This window comes from Callithrix jacchus, chromosome 12 (genome assembly GCF_049354715.1).
Source record: "Callithrix jacchus isolate 240 chromosome 12, calJac240_pri, whole genome shotgun sequence".
Taxonomy (NCBI): Eukaryota; Metazoa; Chordata; class Mammalia; order Primates; family Cebidae; genus Callithrix; species Callithrix jacchus.
The window spans coordinates 38,563,306-38,582,792 of NC_133513.1; the positions used below are offsets into that span (position 1 = coordinate 38,563,306).

The window sequence follows — 19,487 nt, forward strand, 5'->3', positions numbered from 1 at the left end:
TCTTTCTTTCCCTCCCTCCCTCCCTCTTTCCCTGCCTTTCTCCCTCCCTCCCTCCCTCCCTCCCTCCCTCCCTCCTTCCCTCCCTCTTTCCTTCCTTCCATCCTTTCTTCTTTCTTTCTTTCTTTCCTTCTCTCTCTCTCTCTTTCTTTCTTTCAACAGAGTCTTGCTCTGTCACCCAGGCTTGAGTGCAGTGGCATGATCTCGGCTCAGTGCAGCCTTTGACTCCTGGGTTCCGGTGATTCTCCTGTGTCAGCCTCCTGGGAAGCTAGGATTACAGGTGCATGCCACTATGCCAGGCTAATTTTTGCATTTTTAGTAGAGACAGGGTGTTGCCACGTTGGTCAGGCTGACCTGACCTCAGGTAATCCAAACACCTCAGCTCCCAAAGTGCTGGGATTCCAGGCATGAGCCACTGTGCCTGGACCTTGGCTTATTTTTCTTATCTTTTTTGGCTAATAATAAAATGGCTGCCTCAGCTCCACACATCACATTTGAGTTTAAGGAACGTATAAGGGAGACCACCTAGTGCAGGCAGCGTTTCTCTTGTGGTGGTCCCTTTCATTTGAAAACAAAACGTCTTCCCCAGAAGCTCTAGAAGAAACTTACGTCTAATCGGTCAAACTAAGTCACATTCTGTCTTCGAAGAAGGCTGAGAAAGAGAGTATTTGGTTTTCCAGCCTCTTCAGGAGACAGTTACTGAGGAGAAGAAAATTGGGGGTAACTTTTGAATAATCACCTCATGTCTTCCACCCACTTCCCCTCTTGGGACATTGGAGTAGAAAGGAGAGGTCGGAAACCATTGCTTGACCACTGCTTCTCTGAGGAGCATGGACAATGCGGAAGGATGCAAGGTCTGAATCCCTCATAGGGATACTGTAAGGATCCAAGGAGATGATTTGTGTAAGCACTTAGCACTATGCTGGCACAGAGTAAGCACCTAACAGAAGTTTGCTATTGTTAGTCTTTTTATTGATACTATCATTATTATCATTAATGCTGCTCTTTTCTCCTTTCTTGACTCCTCCAGGCCAGAAGAGCCAGGCTTTCCACTTCTCTGACAGAAAATTCCCCTTCACATCCTTTTTCTATTGTAACAGCAAAACTCCATCATCAAGTCAGGCTTGCTTTAGGGTCCTATATAAGGCTTAAGTAGGGTGAATGTACAATTTATTATACAAACTGGAACGCTTCAGAGAATAAACGAGAATACTTTTTGGTGAAATCATGGAATTTCAAGACAGACAAAAAAATTTTTAAAAGAACACTGTTTGAGTAATAGCTTTGTTGAGATGAAATTCACATACCATACAATCCACCTTACAACCCAGTGATATTTAACACATTCACAATTGTTCAACTATTGCCACAATCAATTTTAGAACATTTAATCCCTCTCAAAAGGACACTCTGAATCCTTTAAATATAACCCTGCTATTCTCCATCCTCTCCAGTCCTAGGCACTCACTAATCCACTTTCTGTCTTTATATTTTGGCCTATTCTGGACATTTCATGTAAATGGAATCATATAATGTGTGGTCTTTCATGCTGCTTTCTTTCACTTAGCATCACGTTTATAAAGTTCGCCCATGTGATAGCATGTATCAGTACTTCTTTCCTTTTTATTGCTGAATAATGTCCTATTGTATGAATAGACCACATTTTCCTGCTTGTTCATGGACATCTGTATTGATTTCAGCTTTTGGCTACTGTGAATAATGCTGCGATGAACAATTGTGTGCAAGTTTGTGCTTTTGTATCTGTTCTTAATTCTCTTGAGTGTATGCCTAGAAATAGAATTACTGGGTTAAATGCAACTGCATGTCTAACCTTTCAAAGAACTGCCATACAGTTCTGATACCTTCACCTTCCCATCAACACAGGCTATTATCTTCTTGACTGTAGTCTTCTCAGTGGGTGTGAAGTTGTAGCTCATTGTGATTTTGATTTGCTTTTCCCTAATTTCCTGAATGCCTGATGATATTGAACATCTTCTCTTTTCTTTTTTGAGACATTAGTTTCTCTCTTATTGCCCAGGCTGGAGTGCAGTGGCATGATCTTGGCTCACTGTAACCCCTGCCTCCCAGGTTCAAGCAATTCTCCTGCCTCAGTCCTGAGTAGCTGGGATTACAGGTGCCGGCCACCTTGCCTGGCTAATTTTTGTATTTTTTTTTTCTCTGTCAAGCTGTTTTTTTAATTTCAGGGAGAGGGCAGGGGATAGGGGCTCAGTCTTTCTTGGCAGCAGCTTTCCTCATGGTGGCGAGGATGTTGCTCAGCTCCTCTCGCTTCCTATTGACTCAGATGTGTGTCCTCACCCTTTTCTTGATAAACCTGAGGGCCCATTTGTCCTTGGAGACCTTCAGTAACTCCATCGCACGCCGCTCATATGGGGCAAAGCCACACACCTCCTGGATCATGTCCTGCATGAAGTTGGCGTGTTTGGTCAGATGCCCACGGCGGCGGCTGTGCCTGGGCTTGCTCATGTTCTTGGTCACCTGTGGCCCTTGTTGAAGCCCATGGCCATAGGGTAGCGAAGAGCCATGGCTGCTGCTATCCAATGGCGGCCGTGACAGAAGCTAATTTTTGTATTTTTTAAATAAAGATGGAGTGTCACCATGTTGGCCAGGCTGGTCAAGAACTTGTGACCTCAAGTGATCTGCCTGCCTCAGCCTCCCAAAATACTGGGATTATAGGCATGAGCCACCGCAGTGGGCCATTGAACATCTTTTTATGTGCTTATTGGCCAGTAGAAGACCCTTAAAAAACTTTTAAATTTGATTTAGTTTCACATGTACAGAGAAGTTACAGAATAGTTAAAACAAAAAAACTATGTAGCCTTCACTCAGATTTAGCAGCTGTTACCGTTTTGCTCCATTTGAACTATCATTTCCCCTGCACCTGGCTCTTTCTCTCTCTCTCTCTCTCTTTTTTAACAGTCTTGCTCTGTTACTCAGGCTGGAGTGCAGTGGCACAACCTATGCTCACTGCTGCCTTGACCTCCTGGGCTCAAGCGATCCTCCTGCCTCAGCCCCCAAGTAGCTGGGGCTATAAGTATGCACCACTACACTAGGCCAAGTTTTGCATTTTTTGTAGAGATGGGCTTTTGCCATGTTGTCCAGGCTGCTCTTGAACTCCTGAGTTCAGGCAATCTACCTGCCTAGCCTCCCAAAGTGCTGAAATTACAGGCTTGAGCCACTGTACCCAGCATCTGTCTCTCTCTTCCCTGCCCGACACACATACACACTTATACACATTTTTAAAAAACACTTTGAGACTAATTTGCATTCATCATGTCCCTTCATCTATGAACACTTCAATGTGGAGTTCCTGAGAACAAGAACTTTTTTTTTAATGTGATCTCAGAACATTTATCAAAAATCAGAAAACTCAATGTTGATAATATAATATTATGTTATCCATAGTCCATATTCAAACTTCACCAGTTGTCCTAATATTCTATGTTCAAGTTCAGGATCACAGATTACATTTAGTCATCAGATTTCTTTAATCACTTTTTTTTTTTAGTTTTCCCAAAGATTTATTGAAGCGGAAACAAGTTGGTCAAATACTTGCTAGAATAAAAAGCAGTTTTAATGATATTCAAAATACTTTTTAAAAGGTATTCTAGCACAAGATGTTTCTGTAAACTAGATTATGTTGTGAACTTTTTTCTAAATCTTTTAGGAGGGTCGGTTGTTAAGAACTAGAGCCTATTTCTATTCCAAATCTATCTTGTGCTCCTGAAAAACTGCAGAAAGGCACTTGAAACCTGTTTCTTTTAGATATGGATTTTTTTTGTCATTCTTGCTGGTAATATATTGCTCCACTGAGTGTGGGCAATTTTTATTCAAGATCATCATGATGCTGAGAAGTTTTGTTGATAACCTGTCTGTCTCTAGTTTCAACCGTCTTAATCAGAAGTGTCCTTTTTGAGTGTGTGTCAACCAGAGGGAGTGAATCCAGATTAGTTTCCCTCAGGTTCAGGGAGGAAAAGTTTGGAAGAGGCAAAGAAATCCTGCTCTCCTCGCCTTCCAGCAGCTTCCTGTAGGTGGCAATCTCAATGTCAAGGGCCATCTTAACACTGAGCAGGTCTTGGTATTTAGGAAGGTGAGGAGTCATTTCATCCTTCATGTTCTGAATTTCATCCTGCAGGCAGCCAATAGTGTCTTGGTAGTTAGCAGCTTCAATGGCAAAATTCTCTTCCATTTCAGCATCTGGCCTTCCAGGGACTCGTTTGTTCCTTTAAGAGCATCCACTTCACAGGTGAGGGACTGCACCTATATCCGGTACTCATTGGACTCCTGCTTTGTCTGGCGTAGGGCATCATTGTTTCGGTTGGCAGCCTCGGAGAGGTCAGCAAACTTAGACTTGTACCATTCTTCTGCCTCCTGCAGGTTCTTGGCAGCCACACTTTCATACTGCTGATGTATGTCATGCAGGGCAGCCGTGAGGTTCGGCTTGGAAACGTCCACATCGATCTGAACATGCTGTTCCGGAATCTGAGCCTGCAGCTCCTGGATTTCCTCTTCGTGTATTTTCTTCAAAAAGGCAATCTCTTCTTGCAAGGATTCCACTTTGCGTTCAAGGTCAAGACGTGCCAGAGACGCATTGTCAACATCCTGTCTGAAAGATTGCAGGGTGCTCTCGGCTTCCTCTCTCTGAAGCATCTCCTCCTGCAGTTACTCCCGGAGGCGTATGATGTCCTTGGCCAGGTTGTCGCGCTTCACCTCGACGCGGGCTTTGTCGTTGGTGAGCTGGTTCACCTGCCAGCGCAGCTCCCGTATCTCCTCCTCATAGAGGTCTCCCAGGCGCGACTTGCCCTGGCCCTTGAGCTGCTTGAGCTCGGCCAGCAGGATCTTATTCTGCTGCTCCAGGAAGCGCACCTTGTAGATGTAGTTTGCGAAGCGGTCATTCAGCTCCTGCAGCTCCACCTTCTCGTTGGTGCGGGTGTTCTTGAACTCGGTGTTGATGGCGTCGGCCAGCGAGAAGTCCACCGAGTCCTGCAGCAGCCGCACCCCGGGCACCCTGCTCCGTAGGCGCGCTGCTGAGGAGCACGTGGCATACACGCCGCCCGGCGACGAGGCGTAGAGGCTGTGGCTGGTGCTGGGGCTCAGCGCGCTGCCCAGGCTGTAGGTGCCGGTGGACGTGGTCACGTAGCTCCGGCTGGAGCTTGGCCGGCTTGCGGTGCCCTGGCCGCCGAACATCCTGCGGTAGGAGGACGAGGACACTGGCCTAGTGGACATGGCTGCGGAGAGTGGCGATGGGCTGGGCGGTGGTGGTGGCGTGGACTGGCTCCCGGAGGAGAGGCGAGCGAGGGCGCGGTGGGTGGTGAGAGCGCGGCTGCGTCTCTGGCGCGGGGATCCCAAAGCGAGAGTGGCAGAGGACCTAATCACCTTTCATGTGAAATAGCTCCTCAACCTTTCTCCATCTTCCACAGCCTTGATATTTTTGAAAGTTTAGGCCAGTTATTTTGTAAAATAGGTTTGTCTGTAGTTTTCTTGTGGTTAGATTAAATTCTGCATTTAAGTATTTAATTTTACTTATTTTTGAGACAGGGTTTCACTCTATTGCCCAGGCCAGAGTGCAGTGGTGCAATCATGGCTCCATTGCAGCCTCAACCTCCTGGGCTCAAGTGATGCTCCCGCCTCAGCCTCCTGAGTAGCTGGGACTTAAGGTATATGCTACCACACCCACTAATTTTTGTATTTTTTATATAGATAAGGTTTCATCATATTTAGGCTGATCTGGAACTCCTGAGCCCAAGCAATCCACCTGCCTCAGCCTCCCAAAGTACTAGGATTACAGGCCTGAGTCAATGCGCCCAGCCTAGGTCATTCCTTTCAGAATCACTGCAGGAAGCGCCCTCCCTGAGCCCAGGGGCACCAAAGGGAGAGGAGGGTGGGAGGACAGGGCAGAACTTCTTGACTAATCCTGTGGACACCGGCCCATTATTGTGCACTTAGTCTGTGGGAAATAAACACAGGATTTCATGTTTATCTACCTGAAATAGTATCCTTATTTATCTACCTTAATCACTCCTCCTTTGAATGTAGAACAAATTAAATATTTATCTGCCTTAATTCCTCCTCCTTTTGACTGTAGGACAAAGTAAATATTGATATGCCTTAGTCCCGTCTCCTTTTGACTTTAAGACAAATCAGATAAAGAAATGTCTTTATTGACATTTTACTTTATTTTTCTGGTAGTATGGCAGGTGGGAAGGGAAAGATGCCTGGAGAAGGCAGTAGAGGGCTAGATCCTTGACGCTGGGTGCTCAGCCAAGGGAGGAACTGGACTTCGTGAGCATTGAAAAAAAGGGTGCCTGTGCTTAGGGAACTGTGTGGGGTTAACCCAGGAGAAAGGAGGCTGTGCCTGCACCCCAGGCATGTTAATGAGACAGCAAATACAACAAGCAGAAGCTGTTGCCTGGCAGAGAAAATTTCCTTTTTTGGGGGGGGGTGGGAGTCTCACTGTATCACCTGGGCTGGAGTGCAATGGTGCAATCTTGGCTCAATGCAACCTCCACCTCCCGGGTTCAAGCAGTTCTCCTGCCTCAGCTTCCCAAATAGCTGGGATTACAGGTGCCTGCCACCACACCCGGCTAATTTTTTTGTATTAGGTAGAGAAGGGGTCTCACTATGTTGGTCAGGCTGGTCTCCACCTCCTGACCTCAGCCTCCCAAAGTGCTGGGATTACAGGGGTGAGCCACTGTGCCTGTCCCAGAAAGTTTTCTTTCTTTTTTTTTTTTTAATAGAGAAAAGATACACATATATTTAGAATTATCCAGCTGAACTCAGTTGTTAGATGATTCCAATTTTGTTGGCAACATCCAAAGCATGGTAATCAGGAGCTAGTGGAACATATGCCTTCTTCTCTCCATCAGGCCGAATGGGGGTGTTGACCTTGGCCACGTCCATGCCATAGAGCTTCTTCACAGCCTGTTTGATCTGGTGCTTGCTAGCCTAACATCGACAATGAACACAAGTGTTTGTCTTCTAGTGTCTTCCTGGCTGATCAGTGGTCAGCAGAAAAAGGGAAACTTGATGATAGCATAGTGGTCAAGCTTGTTTCTCCTGGGGGTGCTCTTCCGAGGATATCTGGGCTGCCTCCGGAGTTGCAGTGTCTTGGGCTGGCCAAAGCTGGGTTGATGTGTGGATTTTCTTCTTCTTCTTTTTTTTTTTTGTGGCTGTGGACACCTTTCAACACTGCCTTCTTGGCTTTGGGCTGGGCTCGGTGGCTCATGCCTGTAATCCAAGCACTTTGGGAGGCCGAGGTGGGCAGATCATGAGGTCAAGAGATTGAGACCCATCTTGGCCAATATGGTGAAACCCCATCTCCACTAAAAATATAAAAATTAGCTGGACGTGGGGGTGCACGCCTGTAGTCCCAGCTACTCAGGAGGCTGAGGCAGGAGAATCACTTGAACCTGGGGGGGTAGAGGTTGCAGTTAACCGAGATCTCACCACTGCACTCCAGCCCGGTCATAGTGAGATTCCATCTCAAAAAAAAAAAAGAAAGAAATGGAGGAGCAGGAGCTTCCGGCTTCCCTCTTGGCTTTCGGCGCCATCTTGTGAATAGAGAAAGTTTCCTTTCTAATGCCATTTTCCCTTCTGAATTTTGGGGATCGTTCTTGGTGTCCACCCCAGATTTCAGGAGTGTGGGCTGGATCTTAGGGATGGTGATGTCTTCATTTCCCTGGGGTGAGATCTGGGACATGACTTTAAACAGTGTGAGGGAAGGAGAACTCCAGGCACTTGAATAGAATGAAGAAGCAGGATGGGATTTGAGAATAAATATGATTTTGAAAAAAGGAGAACTGGATTTGAGTTCATAATTAAACTATGCACCTCAAAGGTCATTCAGTATGCTCATCTGCACAATGGGTATAATCGCCCTACAGAACTAAATCAAAAAGGCAATGGAGAGGAAGCTATAACGCACTGAACATGTTTAACTCATTGTTACCTAAGCTAACCAAAGGCTTCACAGGCTTGAATTCATCTACCAAGTTCTCTTTCTGTACTTGAAATTCTGCCTTAGGTTGCTTAAAACTTAAGAAAGAGAATATCGCTTCCTCTACCTGCCTTCTTGAGCACACTTGCTACACAAAGATGCACATCCCTGTTTGTGTGTATGTGTTTCCATCTGCTTTGACATTCTCGTGAAAGTCAGTTTCCCAGCTGTTGACATACACATGTTTGTTTGGTACAAGCTACCAGACACATCCCTTAGAAAGGCCCTCTGATACTCTGGGAAAGACATCGGACGTAGGGTCAGAAGGAAAGGAAAGACGTGTGACGTGTATAGGGTGCAATGAGTTGGAATTTTCCTGTATTGTTTTAACTTCAACAAGCCTGAGGACTAGCCACAAATGTACCCAGTTTATAAATGAGGAAACAGGTCCATAAAGGTTGTTACCCATCAAAGGTCATATGTGGCAGAGCCAAGATTTCAGCCCAGTTATGTCTGATGAATTTAGCCTATGCTCTTTAAACTTCTGAATGGTGACCATTGAGGAGATCTAAACTTAGATAAATTGCATTTTCTCTCTAAGACTATTTACTTATCAATACAATAACACCAGCCTTACCAATCTATTGTTTTGATACATGACTCAAATATGCCAGATATATGTGAAGGCAACCTACAAGCTCTCTAATCATGTTCACCTGAAAGACTCCCAGGATCTAATAGGCTCAAAGAAATGTCTTCTAGAAATATAAAAGAAAATACTGGATTATGCAGAAATTCATTATTAATTTTTTTAATCCATCCTTTCATTCAGCAAACATTTATCTGTTGTTGACTTTATGCAGCATGGCCTTTTAAGTATTGGAGGATGGGTGAAGAACTTGGGCGCCAGAATGCATCCTCCTGCTGATGAGGTCAGTACACATTTGCATTTTAGAACACCCTGTCCAACCAAGCATGGTGGATCATGCCTGTAATCTCAACATTGGAAGACCAAGGTGGGAGGATTGCTTCAGGCCAGGAGTTCAAGACCAGGCTGGGTAACATAGAAAGACCCCCATCTCTCTAAATAAACAAATAAAATAAAAGCCCTATCTTTGAAAATAAAACTTTAAGAAAGGTTTAATGGACTGGGCGGAGTAGCTCATGCCTGCAATACAGCACTTTGGGAGGCTGAAGCAGGAGGGTCACTTTAGACCAGAAGTTCAAGACCAGCCTGGGCAACATATTGTTATGGGAAATCAGGGAACCGGAGACACCAGTGAGATTACAGGAGGATTTTATTTAAAGTGTACACTGGCTCAGTGGATTTGCATTCAAGGTACTGAGTGCAGGATGAAGAGTCCCAGTGCCTTTTGTGCATTTCAGGGAGTGAAAAGAAGTTAGCTTACAAAGGTGAGAACAAAAGTAATCAATACAGTGACAGGCTTACATATAACTTTTGGTGTGCGGGCCAGGTGGCCTTATTTTGAGCCCAGTCGGGTCCAGATCAGTCCTGCAGGGCTCTGTACTGATCTCTCTTTTGATGTTTGTAATATTATTTTGTTTGCACATTTTTTATGGTCTTCACTGTGTTATTTAGTTACAAAACAGGCAAGCAATACGTGGGAAACAGATATCCATAAATTTTTAGAGTTATTTATACTGTGAAGGTAAGGATTAGGGAGAAAATTTGTTTCCCTCCAGATGGTAGGGAGTATTGGGAAAGTCTTTAGAGCACATTTTCTTGAGTTCTGGTTTTTGAGATAACATTATCAAGGTTTCTCCTAGAGCCTGAACTAGTTGACTGCCCCCAGTCTAACACAGACACCCTGTTTCTTTACCTTGTATGATTTTATCCTTTTTCTTTAATTTCTGTCTCATTCCTTTCTTTGATACTTTCTATGAGTACAACTCAATTGAAAGCATCACTGTTATTTAATTTTTCATGAGGCGGGTTTTTTGTTGTTGGCAAAGATTGATACCTTGTTAGTTAGAGTCATTAGTTGGGTTGCGGTTGTTTTGTTTACTAAAACTTTTATTGTAGACTGAATGCTCTTAATAATAAGGGGCAAGAGATAAGGGAGTATGAAGCAGCTTTTTAGTATAGTTAGTATCACATCTATTAATGTTTTCAGACCACTAAAAGATGAGAACTAACCTTTACAAAGGGAATCTGGAGACTATCTGGGTTCCCAAGTTTGAACTGCGATATGAGCTAATTTTTGTATTAATTATGAATAATTTTTAGGCAGCAGTTGGTTAAGTTGAATTTTCCACACATTCTTTTTTCTTGGGCTAGAAGGTAATTTAAGGTTAGCCCGTTTTGGTAAATAGCATTTTTTACTTTTGTGGATTGTTGGGTTAACAGATTTAAAGCATTTGCTGTTTTATTAGTCATAATTTCAAGTACTGCTTGTAACCTTGTATATGCAGTTAAGCATGCACACTGAGGTGCGGTATCTCCAAGATTTGTCTTGTGCCCAGGTAGCTGGCCTATAATATTGACTCATTCTTTTAGGGATCTAATCAGTGTATCTTTAGTTTTTAATTTTGATTTTTTTATGTTTACATTGTTTTTATTTTATTATAAATGGGGTACCCTAAATTTTTTGTTGTTGTAGTGCAAGCAGAAGGATGGTTTAATTGCTTCTTTTACGCAGGCCTCTGTCCAGTTGGCAGGTAACTGCCAATAAGCCCACTGCCTACAGATTATAGAGGCCAGAGGGTGCTCGCCAGCTATTAGGTGTCTCCAGTTGGTATTAGGAATGGCTTAGAGAAGGAGAGCAAGAAAATGAGTTGTAGCATGGCAATCTGGTGTTATTTTATTTTGGTTTTGCCTCGCTATAAGCTCTTTTTATTGTTTTATTATAATACTGCTATTTTAAGCAATTCATTTCCCAACTGGGTTTGTGCAGGTTTTATTTTTATGGGCAGTACAATATTTTTTTATGATAAAAGATTTTAAGAACCAAATGCTCAAACGTTTGGGCATTGGCTCAGGGTAGGTGAGAGTTAGGGTAAAGATTTTTTGAGACATTAACTCTTTTGTTTTCCATGGCCATTGATTTTCCATATTGGTTTTTTTGCAAATAACAGGAGGAGACACCTAGATTGCTGCCTATGTTTTTGGCCAGTTGAGTAGATTATAGGTTACAGGAGGGAGTTTGGGCATTTTTTTGTTGATATTTTTAGAGGATGACTTGAAAACTGTTGCAGAGCTGGATGGATCCAAGTTTCTTTTTTGATAATATATAGGTGAGCAGTTGGGTACGTTTTTATAAGGATTATTATGGGGTGGCCTGTAGTTCATACAGGTTGGTCTGGCTCTAGGATGGTAAGATTTATAGAATCGTAGGTTTTTGTTTTATAACCTGGTTTTACTGGCATTTTAGTAAGCATAACTGGCTCTTGAAAATTCCGTTTAGGATACCAGGTAGGGAACCATGTTATGCAGTACCTACAGTTTTTGGGGGGGAGTCTCAGGGGGGCAAGGTGGAGTCATTCTTGGTTCACATACATATTTGCGAAGGTTATTATAGTACTTTTGTAGGCTAGGTTATTGCAGGTGGCAGTGTAGTTTGAGTCTGGGTATAGTGCCTGGTAAGCATTAAAATATACGGAATGGCTTTCTTGTGGAAGGGTGGGACCTTAGTTGGTTTAGAAGGTGACCATTTTTTTTATTTTATGTGTACTTTAAACCAAGTCCTGGATGTGGACTTGGGGTTATAACACATGTGAGGTTGGTTATTTTGGGGATTACAAACTGAGTAGATTGTTTGGTTATATATACAAATTTCCAGATGGGTTTTTGTATATTTATAATATGTTTGGTACAATAGAGTTTTAATTACTGTGTTTTCAATCTAGATAGTATGTATGCAGTGAAGGCGCCCTTTTGAGGGTTGCCCTGCTTTTCTATTTAGATACAGGAACCAGCTGAAACAAGGCAAGGGATAGCATCCTCATATTTAGCTTGGGCAAGGTAAATTTTTTCCCCGGGCAGAGGGATTGGCAAAAATGACAACATAGCAATAGAATAGTTAACAGTACTAAGGTAGCAATTAAGTTTAAAATTCTTTATTATATTTACTTTTTTTTTTTTTTTGAGACTGAGTTTCGCTCTTGTGACCCAGGCTGGAGTGCAATGGCGCGATCTCGGCTCACCGCAACCTCTGCCTCCTGGGTTCAGGCAATTCTCCTGCCTCAGCCTCCCGAGTAGCTGGGATTACAGGCACGTGCCATCATGCCCAGCTAATTTTTTGTATCTTTAGTAGAGACGGGGTCTCACCATGTTGACCAAGATGGTCTCGATCTCTTGACCTAATAATCCACCCGCCTCGGCCTCCCAAAGTGCTGGGATTATGGGCGTGAGCTGTATTATATTTACTTTTAATGAAATTTTAAACTTTGGTCATGCGTAGACTAGTCAGCTTTTGGTTGTGCCCGGCTGTATTATATTTACTTTTAATGACATTTTAAACTTTGGTCATGCGTAGACTAGTCAGCTTTTGGTTGTGTGACTAGAGCAGGTCTTGTGGTTTTTTTTCAAGCTTTTGCCATGTGTAGACTGACCAGCTACTGGAGTGGCCAGAGCAGGGCTGTGGCCGTTTTCAATGCTAACATGGTTTTGTTGCAGGATTAATCGGGTTGGATGGTCTGGATTTTGTTGACTGGTCCACTGCTCCTGGGTTGTTGGTTTCAGCCGATTGTGGTGGATTCAAGGCACGACACCTGCAACTTTAACAGCAGTGGGAGTGGACAATATTATATAGTCTGGAACCCATCCAATATGGGTCCTAGAGAAGTTGGGTTTCATTTTTTGAACCGGAGTCTCCTGGTTTGAAGGGATGTGTGCTGGTTTTGTTAGACTTATAGATGTATTTTTTTGCACTCATCTGTGTACTTTTTGTATTGCCATGTTTAAAGCCTGCATTTGCCTTCTTAGAGTTAGTTCCCCTAACTTATGGAGATTACTTTTAACCTGACTTACAAGTGAGGGTGGTCTGCTGAACACAATTTTATAGGGTGAATATCCAGTTTGTTCTGTGGGTGGGTATTTGACTTAGAGGAGGATTATGGGCAGTATTTGATTCTACTGTGGATGAGTTTTTTGATGGAACTTTTTAAGTAGCTGTTTGAGTGTTTCATGTATGTGTTTCACCTTTTTTGAGCTCTGCAGCTGACAGGCCATATGCAGTTTTTACTTTATCTTTAATAGCTGTGTTAAGTTTTGAACTGTTTTGGCTACAAATATCAGCCGATATAAGGGGCAACTTTCCCTATGTTGTATTTTTCTGTTATTCAATGTAAAAGGATAACAACTCTCTAAAACTAAAAGCTTAATGTTCATCAGGAGTTACAAACCATGACCAACTAATTACAAGAAATCATCAAATATGACTGTAGGAGATCTTAATGGTTTAAAGTGATTGTTAAGTGAGTGTTAATCACTTTAAACATTAATGAACTTAAAAATGAACTATGAAGATTAGGATTTTTCTTTCCTGCTGTATTAGTCAGCTCAGGCTGCCATAACAAAATGCCACAGACTGAGAGGCTTAAGTAATGGAAATTCCTTTCTCACAGTTCTAGGGGCTGGAAGTCCACGATCAAGGTACGCAGGCAAGGTTGGCTTCATTCTGAGGCCCCTCTCTTGGCTCATATGTGGCCACTCTCTCACTGTGTGCTCACATGACCTCTTTGTGCTCCTGGAAAGGAGAAAGACATGTCAAGTCTCTCCCTCATGGTACTGGCACTTTAGTGAACAAGGCAGACAATAAACACACAAATTCATAAAGTAAAATGGGGCAGTGGTGACCTGTGAATGAAACGCAACATGAAAGAATGAAGTGGTGGGAGGGAATGCTGTTCTGAGCTCTGACCTGAAGTGAGGGAGTGAGACTATGACTATGTGGGGGAGAGAGACAAGCCAGGGCAAAAGCCAGGGGCCAAAATTTCCTCGGACATGTATGATTTTGGTTTCAAGTGTTTTTGAAAGTGTTATTGTTTAAAAAATGAAAAATTGTGTACCTTCAAATGACCATCCTGTCTGCCCTATAGACAGCAAGCAGCCAAAGGGCTTGGAAGATCCCACTTTGAAGCTATTACAGTAACTCAGGTGAAAGATGATAGTGCCCTGGCTTAGGTTGTGGGAAGAGGTTAGATTAAGATTCATCGTGAAAATAGAGAGAACTGAGATTGCTGGTGAATTAGATATGGGAAGAAAAGAGTTGGGGATGGGTCCAAGAATTTTGGCCTGAGCAGCTGAATGGCCTGTTTCCTGAGGCAGGGAACACTGTGGGAGAGGTTTTCTTGGGGATATGTCCAGAGATGTTTTAATGTACATATTGGCATCCACCTTCTCATCTTTTATTTTATTTTATTTGAGACAGAGTCTTGCTCTGGTCACCCAAGCTGGAGTGCAGTGGCACAATCTTGGCTCACTGCAACCTCCGCCTCCTGGGTTCAAGGGATTCTCCTGCCTCAACCTTTTGAGTAGCTGGGACTACAGGTGCATACCACCACACCCGGCTAATTTTTGTATTTTTAGTAGATGTAGGGTTTCCCCATGTTGGCCAGGGTCATCTTGAACTCCTGACCTCAAATGATGCACCCACCTCAGCCTCTGAAAGTGCTGAGATGACAGGCGTGAGCCACTGCACCTGGCTCACATTCTCATCTTTTAAATATGTGCAGGTGGGATTGAGTTATACACAGCATCACAGTTATCTGTTGCTGTGTAACAAACCACCCAAAGAGTTGGTGGCATAAAATGAGAATTTGCTATGTGTCCCAATTCTATCAGCTCAGCAGAGGGGGTTCTCTCTTGGGGTGTCTCCCATCCAGCTACAGTCAGATGGCGGTGGAGGTTGCAACCATCTGAAGGTGCGCCTGGGCAGACATGCAGCCTGGGTCTGCTGGGAGCTCAGGTATGTCAGTCAACCAGAGTGGCTGCATACCTCTCTTGAGGCTTCGGCGTCTCAGAGCCTGGTGACTGGGTTTGGAGATGGGGCATCCTCAGAGCAAGCATCTCAGTGGAGTGAGCCAGAAGCTTCAAGGAAGCCCTATAACATCACTGCTGCCATGTTCCATTGGCTAAGCAAGTCACTGGCCAGCCCAGATGCAAGGGGGGAAGCAGACTTTACTCCTAATTTGGGGGAAACAAAGTTGCAGAAGAGTAGACACTGCTACGGCTGTCCTTGGAAACTATAATCTGTGACACTTAGGGTTTGCATATTGTTTTTACTCTTAAAGGTATACTTGGAGCTCTTTTTGATAACAGTCCATAGAAAACGACCTCATTCTTTTTTTTTTTTTTTATAATAACATGTTTTTATTTCTCTCAGAATTTTAAAATGTGAACATTATATAATTCACCAGTCTTCACTTCCAGGTAACTTCGTCAATGGGTCACATTCCCTTTTAAATAAATAGTCTTGTTCCAGAAGGCAGTTAGCTTTTCATCACTCTTTCTGTCTAAATAACATCCCATGACAAATCCCATAGGGACAAGAACATGAACCCAGTGGTCCTGCACAATCTAAAGTAAGTTCACCATGATCGCTGCAGGCCCAGTGCCAACAGTGACCCCATGACCTAGGGCAATGGAAAACTCAGCCACCCACACCTGTCTACCTCATTCTTTTTAAGAGCTGTGTAGGAGTTCTTTATAATGATCATCATAATGTATTTAGCTAGTTATTTAGCTAGTTATAGACAGTTCTCTCTTTCCTTCTCTCTCCTTTTTTTCCGCAATAGAAACAGTGGTACAATGATCATTTTAGTACTTATATTTTGAGCATACATATGCCAGTATATCCAGAGATTTTTAAAGTTTTGTAACTATTGCCTGTGGCTTCATTCACAAACAATCATCACAAAATATTAGAAACCAAAGATATTTTAGGCCATTATTTTTTACGTGTGGTCTCTGGACCTCCTGCATCAGAATCAAGTGATATGCCTCACTGAAAAGGCCGATCCTAGGGCCCCAGACCTATGAGATCATACCTTCCAGGGTAGAATCCTAGGAATATGCATTTTCAGAGGTTCTCTGGTTGATTCTTATGAATTCGGAAGTTTGAGAATAATGATTTGGTTGAACTCTCTTACTTTAAAAGTGGAAAAACTGAAGGTAGATCAATGACTGCTTGACGTTTTGCTGGGTTTCTCTTAACACAAAATATTCTCTCACAAAACAGTATGTTTCAGACAGAAACCTTATATAAACTATCTCGATAATTCCAGTACTCAGTACCATGCTTGGTTGGTGATAAGGGCTCAGTAAATATTTGCTGAATGTCAAAATCAACTGACCACAAAGGTAGGGTTTCCTTCGTCGTCTCGGACAAACACCGCCACTTCAAGTTCCAGCTCCCTTTCTAGCCTCATACATTTCAAGGAAATCACTTCTTTTCTAACTACAAGCAGTCAAGAAAAACAGACGGTAAAACACAAATAAAACAGCTTGGAAGCCGGGCGCAGTGGCTCACGCCTGTAATCCTAGCATTTTGAGAGGCTGAGGTGGTTGGATCACCTGAGGTCAGGAGTTCAAAATCAGCCTGGCCATCATAGTGAAACCCCATCTTTAAAAAGAAAAAAGAAAAAAAGAAAACAGTGCAGGCACAAAAAACTGTGGGGAAAACATCTCTTGGGTAACTGCCAAACTTCACGCTCATACAATGGGCCTCAGTAAAACAGTGGGCCTTAATAAGCACATTCCTTTCCCTTCAGGTGCACTGAAATAAAAAAGCTAAAAGCAAACTCAGGGCGGGTGGGTATACCTGCAATTGCAAAAAAATGTATAAAAACAGACAACACTCTTTCCCAAATAAGCACACACACACATACACACACACACACACACAGAGAGAGAGAGAGAGAGAGAGAGAGAGAGAGAGAGAGAGAAAAGCATTCCAAGCCTCTAATAAACTCTCCCACCCTAAATCCTTAAAAACCCTTAGTCTGTAAAAAAGTGTGCCTCTTACCTAAGTTGGCCAAATGCTCCTCTCAGGTTTGTTTTCTCTAAGATAAACCTGTCTTAACTAGCAAGCCACCTTTCCTGTTTATTTCCTCTTTCTTTAATTCTTACACTTCCTGGACTCTCCATTTTCCTTATTTCCTTGATCTGCATATCTGTCCTTATGCTGGTATGACACTGTCTTGATTGCTGTGGCTTTGTAGTGATAAAGGTTCTAACCAAACTTTAATTGGGCTCCTCTAAGCCCCTTTTTGAATTAAGCCTCAGTCTTGGCCTATAGGAACTGCAGACTGTGGGTGGCCTGTGGTGGCTCATGCCTGTAATCCTAGCATTTTGGGAGACCAAGGCGGGCAGATCATCTGAGGTCAGGAATTTGTGACCAACCTGGCCAACATGGTGAAACCCGTCTCTACTAAAAAAAATACAAAAAATAGCCAGTCATGGTGGCACACACCTATAATCCCAGCTACTCAGGAGGCAGAGGCAGGAGAATCACTTGAACCTGGGAGTTGGAGGTTGCAGTGAGCTGAGATCGTGCCACTGCACTCCAGCCTGGGCAACAAAGTGAAACTCCATCTCAAAACAAAACAAAACGAAACAAAAAAAGAACTGCAGACTCTTAGAGAGGGTGCAAGGCAAAATAAGTATAGTTATTATTATAGTTAATAATAAATAATAAAAAGGAAAATATAAATAAAAAGGAAAACTATAGACTCTCAGCACAAGTCATTTCATCCACCTCCAACACTAAGAGACTAGAACAAACACTACCATCATCTCTAACAACTCATGGGCACATCCTTAGGATCATCACCTCAGCCCCCTTAAGTTTCTGCCTAATAAAATCCAATGCTACCCAAAGAATTTATAATTTGTTCTAGGGAAAAACCTGAGTATAGTTCCCTGAACCCCTTTTCCCAAAGCATTTACTTTAGACAACTGACAATTAGAAATCTCTTCTTTGTCTCTTTGAAATGTATCTTCCATAACATAAGAATGTTTTTCCCAAGGACCTGGGAGCCATCCCTTTGAAATGTAGTTGTAAATTAGGACAGAGCCTGTGTGTCCCAATCTCAGTGGTTGGGTAGAACCCTAATATTGATAAGTACCAGTTTACAATCTGGTCAATGTGCTCGTTGACCAAACCTCCCTCCCCTCAGCTAGCATTCTTCAGTACTTTCCCCTTAACACACCCTAGCATTTAAAAAGCCTCCTGCCAGCGTGGCATGGAGGCTTATGCCTGTAATCCCAGCACTTTGGGAGGCCATGGCCAGCAGATCAAGAGGTCAACAGTTCAAGGCCAGAGTGGGCAACATGGCAAAACCCCATCCCCACTAAAAATACAAAAATTAGCTGGGCGTGGTGGCAGGACCCTGTAATCCCAGCTACTCAGGGGGCACTGCTCATGGTAAGGAGAGAAGGTTGATAGCTGATGTTCTTCACTCGGATTCAGTGGCTGCATTTACTTTCCATGTGCTCCGTGAGAATGAGGGCCTGCGATGCTGGCATACATAGGTTCAGATACACTGGTGGGTACATGGCTGCATGTTGGATCTCCTGGCCCCTCCAGACCTCAACATCATGCAGAAACAGAAGGGGTAGAACTTGGCACAGCAGGGTCACCCAGACTGACTGCTGGCAGTGAGGAGGAGACTCTTAATCCTCTTGAGCCTTCTGCATTGCATCTCATAAGGGGAAGCTAGAAGTTAGCCAGAAGGGGGACTGGTGGGCACCGCCGGCCAGGGTAAAAATAAGACTCTTACTGATTACCACAATCTCTCCCATAGACTGAAGGCATCATATAGAGGAATCTTTCCAGAAGGCATTGGAACAAGATCAAACTCCCACATAAGCCACATACATACTCCCCATGGCTACTCCATGAACCAAGACCCTTTCACATGTAATTTCTAAAGCTGTAAACCCAAGACCCTTCCATGTGTAATTTCTAGAGCTGTAAGCCTATATAAAGGCAGGGCATCTCTTTGTTAGATGAGCTCAGCTATTAGGACGCCATGCCACCTTGTTCCCAGAGGAATAAATCACCCCTTCCTTCCTAGTTCAGTGCCCGAGAGGTCTGTTTCTCGTGGCTGCTCCTGCTTTAGCGGCTGAACTGAAGGGTCAGTGGTTGAGCCATACGGGCTGTTCAACACTTTGAATACCACATCCAGAAAGAAAAAGCAAGCTCCTTGTCACCAGAGCCTTCTTGTGACTGTGTTACATTCAACACAAGGCAAGCATCAGCTTCACATAAGGGAGCGGTCTCTGGGACAACCCATTGAAAGTGTGGGAGGCAGGTGGTTTCTGGTTCTGTGCACAGTTGCTCTAAGCTGTAAACGAGGAAGGAGACCCTTAATCCTCTTAAGCTTCTAAGAGCCCTTCCCCCTAGACTTCCACATTGCATTTCAGTAGGAGAAGTAAAGGCTGGCAGACCGGGCACCACCCTTAATCCCACTCCTGTAGATCACAGGCATGGTATGGAGGAATCTTTCCAGAAGGCATTGCTTTTGCTTAAACACCATGAAACCCCAACCTAGTTACAAACCCCACACATAC

General features: G+C 43.5%; 3 pseudogenes; all 3 read right to left on the bottom strand.

Moving 5' to 3' along the window:
* Positions 1–2,223: 2,223 nt before the first annotated feature.
* Positions 2,224–2,540, bottom strand: LOC100413721 (large ribosomal subunit protein eL36 pseudogene; annotated as a pseudogene).
* A 970-nt stretch (positions 2,541–3,510) lies between these two features.
* LOC100413358 (vimentin pseudogene) lies at positions 3,511–5,241 on the bottom strand (annotated as a pseudogene).
* A 10,093-nt stretch (positions 5,242–15,334) lies between these two features.
* Positions 15,335–15,509, bottom strand: LOC118146257 (NADH dehydrogenase [ubiquinone] 1 beta subcomplex subunit 1 pseudogene; annotated as a pseudogene).
* Positions 15,510–19,487: the final 3,978 nt, after the last annotated feature.